The sequence below is a fragment of the Lithobates pipiens genome, unplaced genomic scaffold (assembly GCF_037356315.1).
Source record: "Lithobates pipiens isolate NorthernLeopardFrog02 unplaced genomic scaffold, aLitPip1_a1.2 Scaffold_28, whole genome shotgun sequence".
Taxonomy (NCBI): Eukaryota; Metazoa; Chordata; class Amphibia; order Anura; family Ranidae; genus Lithobates; species Lithobates pipiens.
Genome location: NW_027507789.1, coordinates 88,832,660 through 88,845,828, shown reverse-complemented (window position 1 = coordinate 88,845,828; position 13,169 = coordinate 88,832,660). Strand labels below are relative to the sequence as shown.

Below are 13,169 nucleotides of genomic sequence, written 5' to 3'. Positions count from 1 at the left end.
CCCCTACCCACCTCCCTCCTTACCTCCCCCCCCCCCCAACTCCCCTGGCCTATTAGTGGCCTTTGTTAGGTTAATGGCCGTACAAACCCCTACCATCTCCTAATCTATTTGTTGAGAGGGTTTGGGGCTTTTCCACCTGCGCCTCTCCCGCCTCTCCCCAAAAGACGGGAGGTATTGAATCTCACATTCTTGTTTACATTTGTATTTTCCTTATTCCCTTCCCCTTTTCCCTCCCACCCCTTCCCCGAACCCATTTCCCCCCCTATGATGAGCCCATTACTCCATCTGCCACCCGGGGAGTATAGGCGGGCGTATTTCCAGTTTCTCACAAAAATCTTCCAGATCTTCCGGGAAGACCAGCTTCGCTGATTTACCGTCTTTGTTCCCTATTAAACAAGCGGGAAACCCCCATCTATATTTTATGTTCTGAGCTTGCAATTCCTCTATCAAAGGTTTCAGGAGTCTTTTCCTTAGTAACGTTTCGGGTGCCATATCCGGGAATATCTGTATTTCTCTTCCTTCAAGTACATGAGGGGATTTTCCCCTTAACTTTTTCCAAATTACTTCTTTTTCCTCAAAAAATGTGAACCGCACTATTATGTCTCTTGGTTTATCCGTATCTCTAATTCTTGTTTTACCAATTCTATGTATTCTATCAATCCTTGGTAGAGCTCCCATCTCATTTCCCCAGCAGGGGGCGAGAATATTATTTAGTATTGCTCTTAGATCTTCACCTTTTGTTTCCGGGATTGAGCGCAATTTCAAGTTTTTCCTTCTACTTCTATTTGCCTGATCTTCCAATTTGTACAGCGTATTCCTTTGTGTTAGTTGAAGTGTTCTTAGTTGATCTTTAATTTTGTTTAGTTCTATGGCTTGGAGATCTACCCGGTTTTCTGTAGCTTCTACTCTCTCCAGCAGACCGCCTAGGTCTTCTCGAAGCCCCCTGATGTCCGTTTTAATTGCATTTTCTAATTTTGAGAGCATCTCCGCCATTTCTCCTTTTGAGGGTGGGAGATCATCTATCCTTGTTTCTTCCGTTTTGCTGCTCTCCCAGTCACTTTCCGTTATTGTGTCCTCACTGGTATGTTGTGATCCACCACCCTTATGCTTGCCCACTCCCTTCTTGTACTCTGATATGGTTGATTGTCTTTTCTCCAGTCCAACTTCTTTTGGGCTTGCTCCTTGTGTCATATATTGTTGGATTGACATATCTAAGCTCTTATCTTTTATGCTCCGCGCCGCTCCACCTTTTGCCATCTTATTTGCTGACTTACTCATGATTCAGTCTATCTCAAAATTGGTGGGTCCTAGACCCCCCGATAGCTCTTTCCCTTGGGTCTAATTTCTTCGATGGAGTCGCTTCCTCCAGCGACTTTCCCTCTATGAAACTGATCGTCCAGATTGCTTCTTTGCTCCCCTATTTAGGGATTCCCAACCTTTTTCCCCTCTATGTCTGTGTACTGCTGTCAACACCCCTTGGGGGACCTTTAACAATAGCTTCTTCTCACCGAATAATACACTGCACCCCGTTATATTTTGTCTTGATATCTTCCTCCAACCGCGCCAGTCCTCTCCTAGGTTAAAAACCTATGGGTCCTGGGATTGACGAGTCACCTTGAGGCTTGTCAAGTGCCTAGCACCTCCTATCTTTCAATGGCCGGCCTTGCATAGAGTATCTTGTTTGATTTCGCAGAACGGGGGCAAAGGTCATCTATATCTTATTTCGGGGGGAGGTGGGCCATCCAGCCATTTGGGAGCTCCACTCTATTCTCCGCTAAGGACAGGGCCATCCCTTGAAAAGGAGGAAACGATATCCTAATATCAAGGAAAATTTTATCGTGATCTAATATACACAGGGGGAAAATAAAAAGAACCTTATGGTCAAGTCATGCAATTTTCCCTCTTCCTGTATAATATACAAAATTGAGAGCGATTCGGGTAATCTGCTCGATTTCCTGTTGCGGAGACAGTATATCCTGACGGCGAGGGGCAAAGGGAAGGAGAGACACACAGGAAGGAGAGAGAAAAAAGAAGAAGAACTTATGGTAGCATTGCAAATCTCTATGCGCCTATTCCTCCAGCCATAACTTCTCCTCTTGGGTTTTTATTTATTTTTTTTTTTTTTAAAGTCCAATCAAAAAAATCTGATCCGCTCTTATGAATATCCGAAACCGCAAGAGGGTAAGGATAAAAAGGCCTTTTACAATCCTACACCATTAAATCTGCGCTCTGATGTATGTATACTGATTTTCTCATTTATGTTGCTCATTTAACATAAAACATCTCGTCAGCCGGTACATTTATCTCAAGAATAGAAACCATACACTTCCTCCACCTATCTGAGCGAGTTTATCCTGACACCAGGTATTTATCCCCTCGTTTGAACTATGCGACTGTTTTTCTCCCGTATTGTATCGCATGTAGAAATGTCGCATGTACCTGTGATAGTCTATGCAGCCTTATTAAGATAGATTTTGGAGAGGTAATACATATTGATCGTGCGGCTCCACCACTGTTTGGGGAAAACACCTTCCAAATTAACCTCTCCTGGTAAACTGAGCGTTGGCCAATACCATGCAAGCACGATCCTAATTTGGTTTATACAACCTTGCAATGGTTTCTCACTATAGGAACTTTACATTCAAAACTGTCGGAGGGAGCATGCAGCCAGAGAATCATATCCACAGTCGGACTTCCTTATCTGCTTAACCAGCAAACATTTAACCTCCCAGGTATGATATTGGATTCCCCTGAGTAGATATAATTACACTGCAACACTTTTGTGGTTTAAAAAATGTTACCGTCCTAGTCCATGCTGTGTCACGCTGCTCTCCTATCCGATCCAGGCTCTAAAAAGTCTCCTCCGTATGCCTCCAGAGTCCTGCTGTGTAGCCAGAGGGGATCCGTTGTGGACTAGAGTGATGGGGGGGGGGGGAGGGGGTGGACTGGCCGACGTGATGTAAAGCGGCAGCTGGGGAAGCTCCGTGCTCCGAACGCGAGGTGTTAGCAGCACCGCACCGAGGGCTTCCGTATGGCTGGGCTGGGATCTCTCACCTCCCCGCTCCTAGCCATCTCTTGCTGTTGATCAGCGGTGCGGTGCGGTGGGCTTAGCGCTGGCAGGCCCCTCCCCTCGGGCGGACGCTACGTCCTCTCGTAACGCATCCGCCGTGCAGGGTAGTTCTGAGGAACGTGTCTTGGTGATCATTGGGAGCGTACACAGTGGCAAATGTAAAAAGGCGCTCTCCAATGTGGCCCCTAAGAAAAAGATATCGGCCCCCAGGGTCCACCAGAGAATCCTGGAGAACCCAGGGGAGCCTGCTAGAGATCAGAATGGAGACTCCCTTGGTCTTAGAGGAGGGGTTAGTAGAGTGGTAGACCTTAGGGAAGGATCTCGACCATAGAAAGGGGAGGCTAGTATTTTTAAAATGTGTTTCTTGTATAAAGGCCACATCAGTACAGGAAGTCTTCAGTTCTCACAGGAGGATCCACCGTTTTTCAGGGGAGTTCAGTCCCTTAACGTTTAGAGAGGTGACCTTGACTGAGTCTGCCATCGCTCCTCGGGGAGGGGGAGGGGAACGTCAGAGAAAAGCAAAGAAAGTTGAACCAAGGTAGGTTTTGGGTAGGTAATGCATGGCGGGAACTAAAGGGGAGAAAGGAAGGGCAAATGGAAGGAAAGGTAAAGGGAAAAAGAGGCCGGGCACCTCAACCCCAGGGGGAGAGGGAAATTAAGGGTTGTCCGCACTCAACAGTACAGGAAGGGTATACTAAAACAGCACAATTATGCTATAGCGCTTACCAGATGTACACTGGGTTTAAAGCGCTGTCCTACTTGGGTTGGTGGGTAGACAGGTCGGATAGGGAGCCCCCGAATCCTTGTCCCCCCAGTCCTGGCAGTGGTAAATGTCACGTCTGATACCAGTATGCAAATAAAAGACAATCAGTAACATCATAGAACCAAAAAACAATATTATAACCAAAACAGAGGTAGAGCATATAACTGTCAGCACTGAGGGGTCTCCTCGGCTCGCCCTAAACTTAGGCATGCACGAGGGAGCCCGTCACAACAGAAAAGGCATCACAGAATGGGATCCACCACCCCCCGTCCCATACCCCTAAAATACATGCAGTCCCCGAACAAATGCATTTCTCCCTTTGGCAGATTGTCCTCTCCTTACCCCCTCTCCCCCGCCCACGCCCCGGGGGGAAAAGGGGCAGGGAAGGGGGGAAGGAGGAGTGGAAGGGGGGAAAGGGGGAGTGGAAGGGGGGAAAGGGGGAGGGAAAGGAGGGAAGGGTGGGAAGGGGGGGGAAGGGAGGGGGGAAACAGGGGAGAGGGAACAAACATGCGGAAATGTCAAGTCCTTTAGCGCACTCCCACCAGCAAACACGCGGACCCCATAAATTTCAACTCCTCCCCTCCATGGTCACCACATCAAGATGAAAGAGGAGCAGCCCTGGTCGGTGCATGGAAAATCCGGCAGGCAAGGGCCTGGGGCCACCATCCCTCCATCCAACGGGAGACTTCACCCGAGCAGCAGTCCTGGGGCCCGCCAATTAGTGTCTCTCCTGCATCGCCATCGGGGGCTGTGTAGAGCATCCAGTAAGGGGTAAATCCTCCAGGGGGGTCCAGAGTCACCCTGGAGGGAAGCAGTGTCTCGTACCAATAGGCTCAATAAATAAGTCATCCAGGGTCCCCGAAAGCTGCAGAAGGCAATGTCGGCAAAGAGTAGGTGGGAGCCAGAGGGGGGGACGAGGGGCGCAACCAGGGGGAGGGGACACATATGCGGGATTGTCAAGCCCTTCCAGTACAGCGCACTAGGTATCACTCAGACCCCCCAAAGTGCAACTCCCCCATCTAAGGTCAAGACTCCAGAAGAGAAGATGAGCCGCCCTGGTCTGTACATGAAAGAACCTGCTGCCAAGGGGTTGGGGCCATCATCCCTTCCTCCAATGGGAGATGCCCCCGGCATGACAGCCCCGTGTCCTGTCAAGTGGTGCCCCTCTGACAATGTCATTGTGGTATATGTGGAGCATCCAGGGAGAGGCAGGGGCCACCCAAACAGTGAGGGGTAAAGCCTCCAAGGAGGACCGGTGTCAGACAGGAGGATAGCGGTGTCTTGTACAAGTTGGTTAATTAGACAAGTCATCCAGTGTGTTCCTGTGAGCAGCGGAAAGGAAAGGTCAGTAAGGATTATGAATGGGTGGGGGCCAGGGAGTGCATAAAACTGCCACCAGATGACCGGGGCAGAGAGGGCAAGGGGATGAAAGTCAGATCTGGTAGGTGGGGGCGGGGGTGAGGAGTGTCCTTCATATTACTCACGTTGGCCATACCTTGAAGCTGAGCGCTCTGCATACCCAGGACGTTCTTCTGTATAATCTAGCCTATATGTATACATTAGCCTGTCTTTTGTACACATTAGTCGGTCCTCTGTATACACTAGTCTGTCTGTATACACTAGTGTATACAGATAGGCTAGATTATACAGAAGTACGTCCTGGGTATGCAGAGATGGAGGCTAGGGTATACAGAGAGAGAGGCTAGAGTATGCATACTTGCTAGTGTATACAGACGGACTAGTGTATACAGAAGACCGGCTAGTTTATATAGGGAGGCTAATGTGTGAAAAAGACAGGCTAGTGTATTCAAATAGGCTAGATTATAGAGAAGAACATCTTGGGTATGCAGAGAGAGAGGCTGGGTTACACAGAGAGGCTGGTGTATGCAGACTTGCTAGTGTATACAGACGGACTAGTGTATACAGAGAGGCTTGGGTACACAGAGAGCTAATGTATAAAGAGCAGCTAGTGTATACAAAAGACATCCAAGGGTATACAGAGAGACTCGTGTATGCAGAAGACCGGCTAGTTTATACAGAGAGGCTAAAGTGTACAAAACACAGGCTAGTGTATATAGATAGGCTAGATTATACAGAAGAACGTCCTGGGTATGCAGAGAGAGAGACTGTGTTACACAGAGAGGCTAGAGTATGCAGACTTGCTAGTGTATACAGACGGACTAGTGTATACAGAAGACCAGCTAGTTTATACAGAGAGGCTAATGTGTACAAAAGACAGGCTAGTTTATACAGATAGGCTAGATTATACAGAAGAACGTCCTGGGTATGCAGAGATGGAGGCTAGGGTATACAGAGAGAGAGAGAGGCTGGGTTACACAGAGAGGCAGGAGTATGCAGACTTGCTAGACCACCTGGGAATACTAGGTGCTGTAGGCTTCTTTTTATGTTGTTGGCCTTGACCTGTTTTTTTTTTCACTTGTTTCCCAAGGTTACCATCTTGGCGTTTGTCAAGAGGGTTGAGAGTGCCCGAAGAGATCACCTACGGCCCCATCACCCTGAAAGCGCCCAATCTCGTCTGATCTCGGATGCTAAACAGTGTCGGGCCTGGTTAGTACCTGGATGGGAGACCACCTGGGAATACCAGGTGCCATAGGCTTCTTTTTTTATTTTTTTTATTTAGTAGTATGCGACATACAATGCAAAGGCAACTTCACAGAATGTGTGATTCAAATAGTTACAAACAAACGATCATATTGCATGGATATCAGAGCCAATGGTAAGAAGTCTGAGGAGAATAGCACGTGTACAGCTTTGCGGTCATATCAAGATGAGATTAAAGCTCCATCTCGTTGGGATCCTCTACCACTTAAAATATTATTGATACTAGCCCTGCTACCCTCGAAGAGTTTAGATATCCATAGATAGGGGAAGAGTATTGTGTAGTAGTCAAATGGGGTCGGAAAATACCATTTTCTTTTGCCCTTTTTTGAGTTAAGAAGGGAAATAGTAGAACTGAAAGGAGGGAGAAGGGGAAAGAGAAGATTGGGGAAGGAAATGGCAGAAAAGGAAAAGAAGGGGTAAGGGGGTGTCGTGGGTAGAGTGGATAGGGTGGGGTCCCCTCCCAGGGAGCAAGAGACGCCCTCGGCTCACCAGCTCATCAGCTGTCCAACGTTTGGAACAGCGATCTCCAATAATCACCATGAGCTTACTATGTCTCGCCGAGGTATTCTTCCGAAAAGCGAAACTGGGTCCAGTAGAACCATCTGTTCCCATGCTCCTCCGTTTTATCCCTCATTGTGGCAGTCAGGTCTTCCACTTGTTCAATATCATTTACCCTTGCGAACCACTGGGTCACCATTGGAGCAGATTGCTGTTTCCACTGACTTGGGATGCAGGCCCTAGCTGCATTGAGGAGATGTTTAAGTAAGGACTTATGATAACGCTTTCTCGACATAGGAGTTCGATTGAGAAGAACTGCTGCGGGATCATTGGCTAAGGAAATGTCTGTGAACTTGTGGATGAGTCTCAGGACAGGCTGCCAGAATGTTTGTAATTTAGGGCATTCCCAGAAAATGTGGAGAATGGTGCCAGCCTGTTGCCCACAGCGACAGCAGCGGTCAGATTGACCGGGGAATATTTTGGCCATCACCACCGGTGTACGATACCAGCGTGTGATCAGCTTATATGAGATCTCCTGATATTTACTGCAGAGTGACGACTTATGGGCGAAAAATAGTATTCTGTCCTTCTGTGGTTTGGAGAATGTAGTTTGTAAGTCCCTTTTCCATTTAGCTAGGAAGGGTGGATCCGTGGAGGATTGTGCGTCTGTCAGGATTTGGTAGGACCTAGAGAGGGAACCACGAATTGGGCCATCATCCAGGCAAAGTTCCTCGAAGGGGTGGAATTGTCTAGAGAAGAACGAATGGTTAGGTAGTGATCCGAGGAAATGGATTAGCTGTCTAGCTCTCCAGCTATCCAATGCAACAGGTACTTGCTCTAGCAGTATGGTCCCCATGGGAATCAAGCCCGTGGGTCCAAGAAATAGGGCTGCTCTCAGAAGCCCTTTCGGGGCTTGCCTGGTAAAGGCCTGGTCAGACAGGCCCGGAGGGAATCTAGGATGTCCAATAATTGGGGTCATAGGAGAAGGGAAGTTAGTCAGGTGGGAAAGGTGAAAAAAACTATCCATCTCGGCGAGCGAGGGGCCAATTAACGGGTGAGTAGTCACACAGGGCTCCAATGGCCTCCCCGCCCAAGGCAGACCAGCCAGTGGAACCCGCGCCATCTCCTGCTCTAGCTTGACCCATAGCTTCAGTTCCCCATGCCGGTGTCTTATCACATATGGTCCCCCATCGGATAGTGTCCGCTGTGTACTGCTCATGCGCAGTACACAGCAACACAGATTCCGAAAATTGCCGAGCATGAACGGCGCCTGCGCACTGAATCCAGGTTCTATCCCCACTATCCAAGTGGACATAGAGTAAGAATATAAAAGAGCCGAGCGCAGTGAGGCCGAGCCCGAAGCGGGGCGAGCGAAGCTCGCCTGCGAGGGGCCCTCTACTATTCACAACCCTATGTCCGCTTGGATGGTAGGGCTACCACCTCCACTCACCGCGCAGGCGCCGTTCAGCTTCGGAGATTTTCCGAAGCTTCGTCTGCTCCGTACTGCACATGCGCAGGACGGCGCGGACACTATATCATGGCCGGACAGTATATGGCAGAACACCGGCACCAGTCAACCACCGGTGTCATGTGCGTCGCTGTGTACTATAGAGCAGGGTCCGGGAAGCCAATACCTCCCCGCAATTTCGGTCGCAATAGCATTGCCCTACCAATGCGCATATGTTTTCCGCGCCAGAGGAACTTGATAAAGATTGAGCGAACCGCATGAAAGAAAGTCTGGGGTATTTTGATAGGTAAGGCTTGTAGTAGATACAGAAGTCGTGGCATCGCGTTCATCTTCAACACATTACAGCGTCCGAACCATGACAGAGCTAGTGGGTCCCATCTTTTAAGGTCCGCTGTAAGCCCATAGGCTTCTTTTTATGTTGTTGGCTTTGACCTGTTTTTTTTGCATGTTTCTCAAGGCGACCATCTTGGCGTTTGTCAAGAGGGTTGGGCGTGTCTTGAAGAGAACACTTACGGCCACATCAACCTGAAAGCACCCGATCTCGTATGATTTCAGAGGCTAAGCAGCGTCAGGCCTGGTTAGTACCCGGATGGGAGACTGCCTGGGCAGACCAGGTGCCATAGAAGGATCTGGTCTGGTTAGTGTCTTGATTGGGAGATCGCCTGGGAATACTGGATGCCGTAGGCTTCTTTTTATGTTGTTGGCTTTGACCTGTTTTTTTTAGCTTGTTTCCCAAGGTGACCATCTTGGCCTTTGTCAAGAGGCTTCAGAGTGCCCAAAGAGAGTGCCTACGGCCAAATCACCCTGAAAGAGCCCAATCTCATCTGATCTCGGAGGCTAAGCAGCGATGGGCCTGGTTAGTACCTGGATGGGAGACAGCTTGGGAATACCAGGTGCCGTAGGCTTCTCATTATGTTGTCGGCGTTGACCTGTTTTTTTTCCCTTTTTTTCCCAAGGTGACCATCTTGGCATGTGTCAAGAGGGTTGAGAGTGCACAAAGAAATTGCCTACGAGCACAACACCCTGAAAGCGCCCTATCTCGTTTGGTCTCAGAGGCTAAGCAGGGTTGGGCCTGGTTTGTACCTGGATGGGAGACCGCCTGGGTTTTCCAGATGCCGCAGGCTTATTTTTATGTTGTTGGTGTTGACCTGTTTTTTTCGCTTGTTTCCCAAAGTGATCATCTTGGCATTTGTCAAGAGGGTTGAGAGTGCCTAAAGAAATCGCTTACAGCCGAATCACCCTGAAAGCACCCTATCTCTTCTGATCTCAGAGGCTAAGAAGGGTTGGGCCTAGTTAGTACTTGAATGGGAGACGGCCTTGGAATACCAGGTGCCGTATTCTTCTTTTTATATTGTTGGCGTTGACCTGTTTTTTTTCGCTTGTTTCCCAGGGTGACTATCTTGGCATTTCTCAAGAGGGATGAGAGTGCCCAAAGAGATTGCCTATGGGCACATTACCCTGAAAGCGCCCAATCTCCGCTGATCTCAGAGGCTAGAAAGAGTCACGCCTTGTTAATACCTGGTGGGAGACCGCCAGGAAATACTAGGTGCGGTAGGCTTCTTTTTATGTTGTTGGCGTTGACTTGTTTTTTTTGTTTGTTTCCCATGGTGACCATCTTGGCGTTTGTCAAGAGGGTTGAGAGTGCACAAAGAAATTGCCTACGAGCACAACACCCTGAAAGCGCCCAATCTCGTTTGGTCTCAGAGGCTAAGCAGGGTTGGGCCTGGTTTGTACCTGGATGGGAGACCGCCTGGGTTTTCCAGATGCCGCAGGCTTCTTCTTATGTTATTGGTGTTGACCTGTTTTTTTCGCTTGTTTCCCAAAGTGATCATCTTGGCATTTGTCAAGAGGGTTGAGAGTGCCTAAAGAAATCGCTTACAGCCGAATCACCCTGAAAGCACCCTATCTCTTCTGATCTCAGAGGCTAAGAAGGGTTGGGCCTAGTTAGTACTTGAATGGGAGACGGCCTTGGAATACCAGGTGCCGTATTCTTCTTTTTATATTGTTGGCGTTGACCTGTTTTTTTTCGCTTGTTTCCCAGGGTGACTATCTTGGCATTTCTCAAGAGGGATGAGAGTGCCCAAAGAGATTGCCTATGGGCACATCACCCTGAAAGCGCCCAATCTCCGCTGATCTCAGAGGCTAGAAATAGTCACGCCTTGTTAATACCTGGATGGGAGACCGCCTGGAAATACTAGGTGCGGTAGGCTTCTTTTTATGTTGTTGGCGTTGACTTGTTTTTTTTGTTTGTTTCCCAAGGTGACTATCTTGGCGTTTGTCAAGAGGGTTGAGCATGCCTGAAAAAATCTACTATGGCTGCATCACCCTGAAAGAGCCAAATCTCATTTGATCTCAGAGCCTAAGCAGGGTTGGGACCTGGTTAGTACCTGGATGGGAGACTGCCTGGGATTTCTCGATGCCATAGGCTTTTTTTTTAAGTTGTTGGCATTGACTTATTTTTTTTTTTTTTGTTTTATTCTTTTATTAAGTATAAGCAGAACAACATAAATATAACAGTCAACCATACAGCATGACCCAGGGTCACAATTACATGGTAACAAAAAATAGGCAGCCAAATAACTCTGGGTTCTCAGAGGGGAGTCCTAGAGTTTCATGCAGAAAAGAGAGAAACCCCACCTCCGACATGTAGTACAGTATAACTAATGCAGCTCCATTCGGACAAATGTAATCATGGAGAACAACAGGGACCACAGCGAGCCAGCTTATCATGACCTATGTGAACCAGAGTAAAAAATGAGCCGGTCCTGTCCAGAACCCTGGGGTTCTTCTGGGTCCCAAAGGCTAGTAAGGAGACAAGGCATTAGTCAAAAGGGAGGACGGGGGAAGAAGAGAGTGCAAAGACGGAGAGAGAGAAGGGGGGGGATGGCGGCGGGGAAAAAAAGAAAAATAAAGACAAAAAGGGGGGGGGAATGCCACCCAGGGCAGACATGGCCTACGTAGGTAAACGTTAGATGTTCAGTGGTTTTCTGGGACAGGGGCGCTGCTCACCTCCCGAATGTAGTCTCAAGTACCAGTAAAATACCTCCAGGGCCTCCATGTAACACTAAATGCCTCTTCAGTGTTGTGAAGGGTGGCGGTCAATTCTTCCATCCGGAGAATATGATTGACTTTGGAATACCACAGCACCTTGGATGGGGGCTGAGGCTTCCTCCACAGTGTGGGAATGCAGGCCCGGGCGGCGTTCAGGAGTTGCATCGTGAGGGTTTTTTTGTATTTTCGAACAGGCTGTTTGGTCAAGTGTAGAAGGCACGCTGCTGGGTTGTCTGCGATATCTACATTTCTGAGAGTTTTTATCGTCCCGGTCACCTCCACCCAAAAGTTCCTCAAGGCTGGGCATGCCCAGAAAATGTGTCCCATGGTCCCCGTATCTGAATTGCACCTCCAACAAACATCCGGGATCGATCTTTTCATTTTTTTCAGAAGGTATGGGACTCTATACCAGCGTGAGACTATCTTGTATCCTGATTCTTGATATTGGTTTGCGATGGAAGCTTTATGTACTAATGTCAGGATCTTCCCTATCTGTTGTGTGGTAAATGTGATGCCAAAGTCCCTCTCCCATTTGTGGATAAATGGTGGGGTCGACTCCTCCTCCTGACTACTTAATAGGTTGTACAGGAGGGAGAGGGTGTGTCGCACAGGTTCCTTTTTGTGACAGATGGATTCATAGGGCGTCAGGTCTCTAGGAGTGTAGGGGGCCCTTTGTATGGCCAGAAGAAAGTGATGAAGTTGATAAGCACTAAACAAGTCAAGCGGAGGGTCAGAAAGCTCGGCGACAGTTTGCGTGGTCGGGAGCCCTCCCGAGGGCCACACCTCTCCCAGACGCTGTTTCCCTACCACTGTCAACTGTCGCAGTTTCTTGTTGGTAAATCCCGGTGGGAAGTCTGGATTACCTATAACCGGAGTCATTGGTGACGGCAGGGGAGCAATGTGTGTGCAGCGGAACAACCTCCGCACAACAGCCAACGTAGCTCCCACTACGGGGTGATCTCTGAGGTCTTTTGGTAGGGAGGACAGGAGCCACGGGGAGGTCAATAGGGGAATGGATCCATCCTCAATCTCCATCTCCACCCACTGCTTGTGTGGGCCATTACAATGCCAATCAACGACTCACGCTAGCAGAGTCGCTCTGTAGTATTGTCTCAGATCTGGGAGACCCAGACCCCCCTTGTCCTTTGGTCTGGCAAGCAATTGCAAATGGGCTCTGGGCGGTTTGCGCGCCCAAATAAAGTCCCGGAGCAGCACCTGCAGTTGTCTGAAAAAAATTGGGGGTAACCGGATCGGTAATGTCTGGAACAAGTATAAGATCCGCGGGAGGGCCGTCATTTTGAATGCATTACAGCGCCCGAACCAGGTCAGTGTTAAAGCATGCCAGTTTCCCAAATCAGATTTCAGTCTATTCAGGAGAGGGACAAAATTAAGCGGGTACAATTGCGCCAAATCCGCTGCGAAGTCAGCGCCCAGGTAACGTATAGATTTTTCAGCTCAGTAGAATGGAAAAGCGGAGCGTAGCCTCTTGGCCTCACCATCCGGGACCGATATATTCAATACAGCCGACGGTGCAATTGATTTTATAGTTTGATAGGCTGCCGTATCGCCGGAGAGCCGCGAGTATATTGGGAAGCGAAATGTGTGGATTGGAGATGAAAAAAATTCGATTGTCAGCGTACGCCGCAATTTTGTGGTGTGCCGAGGGTTTGGATATGCCAGTAATATTCGGGTCATTC

The 13,169-nt window shown here is 48.8% G+C and overlaps 2 pseudogenes; both read left to right on the top strand.

The window, feature by feature from the left end:
• The first annotated feature begins 6,331 nt into the window (after window positions 1-6,331).
• LOC143937271 (5S ribosomal RNA) lies at window positions 6,332-6,450 on the top strand (annotated as a pseudogene).
• Window positions 6,451-9,207: 2,757 nt separating this feature from the next.
• On the top strand, window positions 9,208-9,326 carry LOC143937324 (5S ribosomal RNA; annotated as a pseudogene).
• Window positions 9,327-13,169: the final 3,843 nt, after the last annotated feature.